The sequence below is a fragment of the Sturnira hondurensis genome, unplaced genomic scaffold (genome assembly GCF_014824575.4).
Source record: "Sturnira hondurensis isolate 20B ecotype Veracruz unplaced genomic scaffold, ASM1482457v3 Scaffold0025370, whole genome shotgun sequence".
Classification (NCBI taxonomy): domain Eukaryota; kingdom Metazoa; phylum Chordata; class Mammalia; order Chiroptera; family Phyllostomidae; genus Sturnira; species Sturnira hondurensis.
In genome coordinates this window covers 6461265-6471955 of record NW_028098001.1, presented here as the reverse complement: position 1 = coordinate 6471955, position 10691 = coordinate 6461265, and the positions used below count along the sequence as shown (strand labels likewise).

The following is a 10691-nucleotide window of genomic DNA, read 5'->3' as shown; positions in this document are numbered from 1 at the left end:
TTTTTAGGGAAATGCAAGTGAAAACCACAATGAGAGTTGACCTTACAATCATTAAGGTGGCCACTACTTTTAAAAAAAAAATTAATGTTTGATGAGGATGTGGAGAAATGTGGTACACTGGGTATTGTTGATGGGAGTGTAAAATAGTGTAGTTGCATAGAAAAGACTACGGATTTCTCAAAAAATTACCATATGATCTAGCAATCCCACTTCTGGGTATATGTACAAAAGAAATGAAAACAGGGTCTCAAAGAGATATTTACACACCCATTTTCATTGCAGCATTGTCCTCACTAATTAAGAGATGAAAGCCATAGAAATGTCTATTAGCAGCTGAGGGAATTAAAAAAAATGTACTACACACAAAATGTAATACTATTCAGGCTTAATAAAGAAGGAACTCTTGCATATGCTACAACATATATGAAATTTAAGGACATTATGCTAAGTACAATAAGCCAGTTCCACAGAGACAAATACTGCATGCTTCCATTTGTGAGGTATGTAAAGTAGTCAAACTCTCAGAAACAGAAAATGCAATTGTGGTTGTCAGGGGCTGCAGGAAGGGAGAAAACAGAAGTTGTTCAATGAGCATAGAGTTTCAGTTTTGCAAGGTGAAAAAGTTCTGGAGATCAGTTGCACCAGAAGGTTCATATAAGAAATCTCTGAGAATGTGAGAAAAGAAGAAAAACTATCTAAGGCCCAGAACTGAACCTTACATGAAGCCATAATTTGAAAGGAACTCTTAAAGAAGGCAGAAGAAAAATGATGAGAGGTTCAATAAATAAAGAGTGTAGTACCACAGAAGCAGAGAGAAAGAATGTGCTGTAAGAAGAATGAGATGCAAGAGAGAGATGAACAGGATAGCAAGAAAAAAGAGAAATCATTGTAGACCTTAGATGGGGCATTTTCAACATTTATTAATTGATCCAGTCCACAGAGATTTATTGAGCTCCAACTATGCACCAGGCACTATTTTGACAGGAAACAAAAGGGACGAAGTCTTCTTCATTGTGTTTGCAGAAACCTAATACATAAATGCCAGATAGAGATTAGCACTACAATGAGTGCAATCTAAGCAATCTAAGGAAAAAATAAGCAATCTAAGGAAGCTGGGATGAGGGACACTATTTTGCTATTTTGTGGGTTTTTTATTGTTATTTATTTTCTATTTAATTGTTATTCCAGTACAGTTTTCTGTCTTTTACTCCCATCCCAGCCCACACCGCTCAGTGCTCCCCACCTCCCTCCCATTTCCGCTCCCCTTAGTTGTTGTCCATGTATTCTTTATCCTAGTTCCTGTAAATCCTTCCCCTTTTCCCCTGAAATTCCCTCCCCTCTCCCCTCTGGTCACTGTCCGCCTATTCTCTATTTCAGTGTCTTTGGTTGTATTTTGCTTGCTTGTTTGTTTTGTTGTTTAGTTTCCTGTTAAAGATGAGATCATATGGTATTTGTCTTTCACCACCTTATTTCACTCAGCATAATGCTTTCCAGTTCCATCTATGCTGTTGCAAAAGGTAGGAGCTCCTTCTTTTTTTCTGCTGCATAGAATTCCATTGCGTATATGTACCATAGTTTTTGGATCCATTCATTTACTGATATTTTGTGTTTTTTTAAAATAGAATGACCTAGGGCCCATCTGACCAGACACCTGAAGAAAGTCTTATGAATACGTCAGCATCAGAGCAGAGGGAAGAGCAAATGTCAAAGCCTGAAACAGGAACACACTTGGACTTGAGGAGCAGTAAGAAGGGCAGTGTGATTGAAACAGTTTGAGAAAGAAATATAGATAAATGATGGGCCAGGTAGCTGTGGCACTGAGGATTGAAAGGGAGGGAGGGATATGAAGTTTACAAGTCATAGTGAAAAAAAAGTTTCAGTTTGCTAGTGAAAAAAAAAGGAAAGATGAAATGAACTGGAGTTGAATGGGTCTTTAGTATCACAGGAGGTTTTCATTGTTTCAAGAAATGTAATATGGTAAACTTTTTGTGTGGAGGAGAGAAAGAGATAAAGGAAGTTTTGACATGGGAAGGTATTATTGTAGAAGCAAAATTCCATCAAAAAGGGGGAAAATGAAATCCAAAATAGAGTTCAAGATATTAGATTAAGGAAAAGGAAGAAATGCTTCCTTCCTTCAGAGATCCCATGGATACATGCAAGAATAAAACTGTAGCCACTGAAGCATGCTCTCAGCACCTGCTTCTGTACAGCCAATCCAAAAAGTGTACAAAGTCAGACAGAATAAGCTCAACAGAAATAAGAGACAGATGGTCCTTGAAGTCTGTAGGCACAGACAGACATTTGAGGTGATTCATTAGAGCCAAATAAAGAAAGCTCTTGGTTGTTGAGTTAATAAATTACTACAGTTTATTTACAAAATATAAGGCTTCTTTAGATGTGGGTTTAAGAAGTTTGGTGATTATCACAAGAAAAACAGAAATGGTTTGATCTTTATTTTCCTTAAGGCTTCTAAAAAATGTAAACAATCTTGAAAGAAATCTAAAATACATACTTCATAATAATTTAGAAAGTCCAAAAACTCCTTAGAACAATTAGCAGCGTGAGTTCATGTGGAAAACTGTGCCAAATAAAGCTGAAAGTCTCTTAAAAACACATCTTGACTAAAGTAAATGGAAAGAGTTAAATAATATGAAATCATGCTATTACTCAACATTAGGAACATTAGTTTAAATAGTCTTAGGTTCATGGCCCCTCTGTCTTAAACAAGGTTTGCTATAAACAAGATACTTTGGGTTTGTGAAAAATAGTCAACACAAAGTTTCGATATTTAATGTGTATGGCTAGTGTAACTGACTAAAGCTTAGGCCCCAATACTGGAAAATGTGAGAAAAAACACAAACAAAAATAGATGAACACATTAGCAACATAGCGCCTTTCTGTTAAATGTAACAAAATACCTACCAAGTATTGGAATGACTTTTGATATCAGCTGATAGCATGATTTAACTTTATTAATATTTCTTAAATTGTGAAATATAGCATCTCTGTAAACACATGTATAAAACACACATGTGTAGTTTAATAAATGCTAATCATCATCCCCCCTTCACTTTCCCTTCAGGGATAACTGCCATTCATGCTGCTCCTTCCCTTACCCTCCTTCATGCTGTTTCTATCTATGCACACTCCCCATATTGCTTCACACCAGCAGTGGATAAAGGATCCTGTTCAACTGACCTACATGCTGGCACTTGTATTGCTCAACTTTTAGATTTCCACCTATGCAGTGAGTGCGACATTATGCCTCGCTGTGGTTTCAATTTACATTTCCTGATTACTGAGTTTGAGCATCTTTTCACAGGTTTATGGGACAGCTGGAATGACTCTTTCGATAGAACCATTTTGTATTGAGTTGAATTTTTTTCCTTCTTGATTTCTAAGAATTCTTTTTTAAAAATATTTTATTTATTTATTTATCTTTAGAGGGGAAGGAGAGAGGGAGAGAAACATCGATGTATGCTTGCCTTTTGTGTGTCCCCTGCTGGGAGTTGGCCTGCAGGGAACTGGCCTGCAACCCAGGCATGTGCCCTGACTTGGAATTGAACGGCGATCCTCTGGTTCGCAGGCCCACACTCAATCCACTGAGCTACACCAGCCAGGGTTCTAAGAATTCTTTATATAATTCTTTGAGTTACATGACTTACAGGTATCTTCTCCCAACTTTTGGCCCACCTTCTAATTTTCTTTTTGATGTATTTCAATGAACATGCATTCTTCATAATAGCCAACATTTGCCAATTTCCTCCTATAATTTTAGCCTTTTCTACTTCCAACCTAATTGCATTATGGTCAGAGAGTGATTACAAATTGGTTGGGCTAGCTCCTGTTCTAGCAAAAATTCAGTTTTTATAAACGTTTTCATGTGGGCTACACATTAGTATGTAGACAGCGTATTTCCAAACCATTAAATTCATTGTTCTTTAAATATCGATTAGACCAATCTTAATTGTTCAATTAATATCTTCTGTATCCTTATTAATTTTTGTCTGCCTAGTCTATGGTATTTTAGAGAGTGCTAAAGTAGCAGATTTGCCAATTTTCTTTGTAAAATTTGGGTTTACATATTTTGTAACTATGTTTGTAAACCCATAAATTTGGGTTTACGTATTTTGAAACTATGTTTTTTGTTCACAAGGTTTAGATTTCCTACAACTATAGAGTGAATTAATAATTTTAATATTATGTTGTGGTTCTCTTTATTTCTTATTTCCATATGGTCTAATGTCTAATATTAAGATAGTTGCCCTAGGTTTCTTTTGGTTATTTGTCTAGTGTATATATTTTTATGCCCTAGGTCAAAAAATTTAGATATCATTTTGATGTATGCGGTCTATTATAAATAGTATGTGGCTGGATTATTTTTTAATGCAGCTTGGTCATCCTCATATTTTACCTCTAGAGTGTAATCCACTTACATTTACTGTGATTACTAATACAAAATATATTACATATAAAGCTTTCATATTATTAATCACTATATATAAAGATATTTATTGTGAGGAAATGGCTCACATAATTATGGAGGTTAAAAATGTCATAATCTGCCATATGCAAGTTGGAGACTCAGAAAAGTGGATGGTGTACCTCCAATTCTGAGGGCCTTAGAACCAGGTAAGTCTCAGTCCAGTGGCAGAAGACCAACGTCCCAGCTCAGGCAGACAGAAAGGCAATTCTACTACCCTCTGACTTCTTACTCTATTCAGACCTTTACTTCATTGGATGATGGTCACCCACATAGAAGAGAGCAATCTGCTTTACCAACTCAAATGCTGATTTTATGCAGAAATACTCAGAAATAATATTTAGCCAAAATCTGGGCACCCCATGGCCCAGTCAAGTTGACAGAAAAATATTATCATACCTGCTAATGTTAATAATCCATTCCTAAAACATCAGATGTTTTGCATGAAAATACTGAGAGTCTAATTTCTGTTATTTTAAATGAGAATATATATAATACATCATATGTTAACCCTACCTCTCAACCAGTTCTCTTAAGTAGAATACTTAAATAAAAATAAACTATCATACTGGGATATAAAATGCTTGAAACATTATTTTATGATTACCAAACATAAAAGTCTGAGTGCATACCCTGAACAATATATTTGCAATATGGCGAAACAAATGGCAGCAGTAAATATATTTGTTAGAAAGAAATTAGTAAAAAAAATCCAGTAAAAACAAGCCAATTACCTGCAATGAACTGTAACTCACCAAGGGAGGAGAAAACTGCAAGTGCACAGGATGGAGGCACAACTGTTGCTGCTTGTTGAAGGTGCTGGAGTAGAGGAGTGAGATAGGAATAGTAATTTCACGCAGACTATCCAACTCAGGCGCTGACAGAAACTCCGTCATTCGGCACTGCCGAAGAAGCTCCTAAGCAAGAAAGCCATGACTCATTTTTAAAGAAGGTGACTAACATTTAAGATGGAGAAACTTGTTTAAATTCCCATTTGTTTTCTCCTCTCACCTTACTTTTCTTCAATGCTTTCTTGGATTGTGTGTGTGTGTGTGTGTGTGTGTGTGTGTGTGTGTGTGTATAACTCACTCATCACAAGTCAAAAATGAGAGCGAAAGATGAGAAAGGAAACGTGTGCAGTGTAAGCACACAGCCACAGAGTGGTTCCCACCGAGCGCTCTGCTGAGGGCCAGCATCCCTTTCATGGGGCTCTGCGGGCTCTTCAAAGACTCTGCATGTGATTCTGATGATTTATCCACTGTATTTGCAATGTAACCTGATACCTTTCCAGGACATCATTTTGTTAAAAATGCACTGACTATGGAATGAAATTAGACACTGCTTCTATGTAACCAATAGCTGAGACAAAACATATTCAGAGATACACAAGTTCTATGATATTCAGTTATTAAAAACAAGAGGTATTTTACTAGAAAGATATTGGCTGCAGGCAATTCTACAATATATGCCTATGTTTTCATTTACTTTTACAATTTTATCCTTTTTCCCACTGTATCTCTATCTTCTGTTCTCCTCCCTTCTTACTTCTCTCTCGCTTTCAAGCCCAGATGGGGGCTGCTTTGTGGTTATGAAGTACCAGGGCAGACACTAAACGTTGTTTTCCTCATTCTCAACACCAAATTTAAGTCAGGCAAATCATCAATGCTGCCCCTTTTTATATGGTGGGCTGTGTTTCTCATTTCCATTGCACTAAGAATATGGACTTTCAAAGTCCTGGTTTATTTGGAGGGCATCTCTGAAGACTTCCCAGGCTGTAGTCTCATTCCCTGAGTTCATGCCTCTGCCGAAACTGAAGCACAGGGTCTCAGCACAGAAGTCAGCCTGGGTGCTCCCATGCAGCCAAGGTGTTGCACTAACTTCAGTTCTCACCTTTGTAAAGCCCTACTTTCATGCCAGTTTAACAATAAATTTTAAAAGTTTTTTAAAACAGTATTTAATATTTAGCTTGTTTCTGTCAAGAGGGCTGGCTGTTCAGGAGATCTCATCTGCCTGCATCATTGCTAACAGAAGTCTCTCCTCTTTTTCTAATATCTGTATTATTTTCCAAACCCAGGGAGTCAGAAGGCTGTCAAGGAACTTCTTAATTCATGCTTTTTAATATGGAAAAATGTGACAAATGATGAGAATACAATTAAGGCAAACCATGTAGTCAATTGTCACAGATTCATATGCTTGTAGGAACACGCTGCTCACTAAGTTCAGCAAGTTTATTGCTACTAGAAGTTTTACTAAGACTGTTAGTACTGGGAATAGCCATAAAGAAATACTATACCGTGCCCTGCCTGGTATAGCTCAGTGGATTGAGCACTGGCCTGTGAACCAAAATGTTGCAGGTTCGATTCCCAGTCAGGGCACATGCCTGGGTTGCAGGGCAGGTCCCCAGTAGCGGGTGTGCAAGAGGCAACCACACACTGATGTTTCTCTCCCCTTCTTCCTCCCTTCCCCTCTGTCTAAAAATAAAATAAATAAAATCTTTTACAAATTTTTTTAAAGATATATTGTTTTTGTTTAAAATAACAATATTTTAAACACAATCTTATGGGCATATAAAAAGGGTTTAAAAACCTTCACTGTGAATAACTCATTGGTTATTCTATTTCTACTTATGTTTTAAATATGTTTTATCCTGTAAAAAGAAAAATGGCAAGTAAGGTTTTTTAAGGCACATGTGTATAAAACACGGCGTTTTTGGATTGGAGGGCAGGGTCTGCACTGGGGCTTCAGTAGGCCAGTGCTTTGCTCTGGATATCCCGGTGCAGACACATGCTTTTTGGTCAGAAGGAGCTGGAAAAAAGTGATCCAATGACTTATGGGAGTAAATGGTATTAAAGGTTTAAGTAGGCAAACATGGCATGGCATGGTTTCCAAATGCTGTAGGTCTTAAACACTTAAGAAGATGTGTTACTTTAAGGATCAAATCACAGATTTGGAAGACAAAGTAGCTGAAAACACCCAATCAGAGGAGCATTAAAAAAAGAGGAAAATTTTACCATTAGCAACAGTATGGATGGGCCTAGAGAGCATTATGCTAAGTGAAACAAGCCAGGCAGAGAAGAATAAATAGCGTATGATTTCACTTATACGTGGAACTTAATGAACGAAATAAACAAACAAAATAGAAACGGACTCATAGATACAGAGAAGAGACAGACAGTTCTCAGAGGGGACAGAGGCTGGGGAATGAGTGAAACAGTTCCAGGGATTAAGCCAAAATAAAAAAAAAACCTCATGGACACAGACAACAGTATGGCGGGTTCCCAGAGGGAAGGGAGGATGGGGGCAGGTGGAAGAGGGTAAATGAGGGATAAATGGTGATAGAAGGAGACCAGACTTTGAATGGTGAACACACAGTGCAGTGTTCAGATGATTCTTGGTAGGATTTTATACTTGAAACTTACAGAAATTTATTGACCAATGTAACTCCATTAAATTTAATTAAAAATAAATTTAATAAAGGGATAAGTAGGGTAGTGATATTCTCCAGCATGCTCTTTCAAATGTAATTTCTTTTGTTGAAAGAAATAACCATGTCTACTATTGGTATGTGGCCAATCTGGTAAAAGGTGTTCTTTCAATTACCCATCAATAAAAAGGATTAAAAACTTGGGTGGGGGGAGATACATTGCTTTAACTCATAATAAAACACTATAACTAGAAGATGTAAAATAAAAGCAGTTCCTTTGAAAGCTAACAATGAAAAAAGCACTTCCTGAAATTGCCTAAGATTAGAAAATACATTTACATTTTAATGGGATGATTAATCAGCTCAATACACACAGAGAAAGTTATAAAAAGAAAAGCAAGCTTCTTGAAGATGCCCATCCTGATGTCAGCAAAGAGGGTTCCTTACACAATTCACCCATCCATTTGAGCACTTTGTGCCAGGTTCTATGGTAGATCCTGGAATCCACAGACAATGGTGTATCTTTAATGCCCTCAAGGATCTCAAGCTCTTTTTACATGAGCTCCAGTGTAGCATAACAGAACCATGTTCACTGGGAACTAAGTCTTAATGATTTTACCATCGCACAGTGGCCTCTCGTATCTCCTTAGCAGGCTCTTCAGGGAACAGTTTCTAGTCTTAGTGTCTAACCTATATTCTCCCATCCAGACCCACAGGTTCAACTATACTTGGTGTGCATTTGCTGAAAGCAATAGAAACTAACTTGGTCACCCATCATTTGAACCAGAGGCCTTACCTAAATTTTCATTAGGGGAGCTAGAGCCCTGGTTTCTGGTAGATTTGCCAGATCTGAGCCCTGCCCTCTTCACTCTCCTACACAGTCATTGACAGTTAAAATATTTGGCTCCCAGAAGAACTCAGATACCGATGTTTTGAAGCAGAGAACATTTAGATTGATAGCCCCTGAACCAGAAACTGTTTCAATGTTATAGTTCCTGCAGGACCCAAAAACTGTAACTCAAATGGAAACTGGGTGTAATTATTCAAGAGTACAGGCTGTGATATAATCACTCCTAAGACAACAGAGTGAAGTTGAAACATAATGGGAAGCTCATGAATTGTCATGTATCATGGCCTGTGCTTCTTAGGGCCCTTTCTAGAAAACCTGTTCTATCGATGGGCCTTAGAAAGAGCGTTCCAAAGGTGACATCTCCAAGGAGAAGGCAAGCCAATCAGATTCGCAAGAGAGAGTTTGAACTTAGCAATAGAGACTGAAGTGAGGCAGAGGTCATGAAACAGAGTTGGAGCTATGGCCTTATTGGGTCCTGGGCAAGATGAATAAGAGAAGAAACTAACCAAAAGAGCAAGAATAGATAGATGAGAGAAAAGCAGAGGGAACTTGTATAAGAAAGAGTGTATGGCCCTGAGATATTGGGGAAACATAAGTTCTTCACTGCAGTCTTGAAATCTGTACATAGCTATGAAATAACCTGGCATTCCTACTGAAGATCCCAACCTACTTGGGCTAGCCTGGCTAACTTGGGTGAGTTTGTTTTCTTTGGATTCTAAAAAGCCTTGACTGAGACAAATCAGAACACATGTGAGCAGAACGATTTTATTACTTGGCATAACTAACATTTAAATGCATCAGTGAATAAACAAGCTCTCTTAGTGAAAATAAACAAGAACACTGCAAAGCAACATAAAGGGTCCAGCAGAAGTTACATCTGCTTGAGTGTGGTTGGTAGGGTAATAATATGGATGTAGTAATTTATAGTTTTAATCTGAACATTTCACCTAAAATGTCATATAGTGTGCTTGAATGTGGTCTTGTTAGGTTACAGAACTCATGCTTATGATTTTGTGATGAAAAATTTTGTAATAAAAAGAGGCGTTATTTGTGCCGGACCCTGTATTACAGGTACAACTTGAGATTCAGTGGGAACCAAGACATGTGCCCCAAGGGACATTTCGAGCCCTCATCTCTGATAGCCGAGTGCCTTGACCTACCACTGGGCTCAAAAATGTTATGAAATCAGGTGCTCCCAATAGCAGTGATATTAATTTAAGAGTAATTCATAACTCAGGCCACCAAGCTGAGGTTTCACGACAGGCCTCTAGATTTTCCAACACACTGTGTGGTCTGATCCACTTTTGTTTTCTATGTGGCAATATCACTACAGTGTTTAGGTGCCTGAGTCACACATATATTTACACAATCTTTTTTGATGCTCACAAGTCATTTATTAAATGCTCTATTACCAATAAAGACAAATTAGTCTTTTGCTTAGGAAATAAACCTATAAATTGCTTTCTTATCTACAGTACTCATCCATTACAGATATTGTTCCCTCTGAAAGATGAATAATTATAGTCCCTGAAGACATTTCCTACATATATTACTGTGGTAGTCATCAAATTGGAGGGAGGGCTGATGGGTGTGGGCAACAACAATAAAATGAACAGCCTGCTTGTCTGTCAGGCAGCAAAGTAAATCGAGGAAAACAGCCCTCATTACCCCAAGTTGAGTGGGTATGTGTGGTGTCCAATTTCCAGGCACGTGCTCTTTCTCTCTGTGATAAACTAAATACTGCACCATAAAGACTTACTTATCATAAATAAATTCATCTAATGAGTAAGTAGAAGAAAGATCATATGGATGAGTTCATTTGGTGCCCTATTTTATATAGATAGCCTTTAAAATGTTATAAATATAAATATATATTTATATATAATTTTATAGAGACATATAAATAAGTATGTCTATATCTAGAAAATATACAT

The 10691-nt window shown here is 37.4% G+C and overlaps 1 long non-coding RNA gene across 1 annotated transcript; it reads left to right on the top strand.

The window, feature by feature from the left end:
* Window positions 1–484: 484 nt before the first annotated feature.
* Window positions 485–9790, top strand: LOC118982397 (uncharacterized). The gene is made up of 3 exons (XR_005065532.1): window positions 485–495; window positions 7401–7404; window positions 9606–9790. It is a non-coding gene; the product is annotated as an uncharacterized LOC118982397 (long non-coding RNA).
* The last annotated feature ends 901 nt before the right edge of the window (window positions 9791–10691 follow it).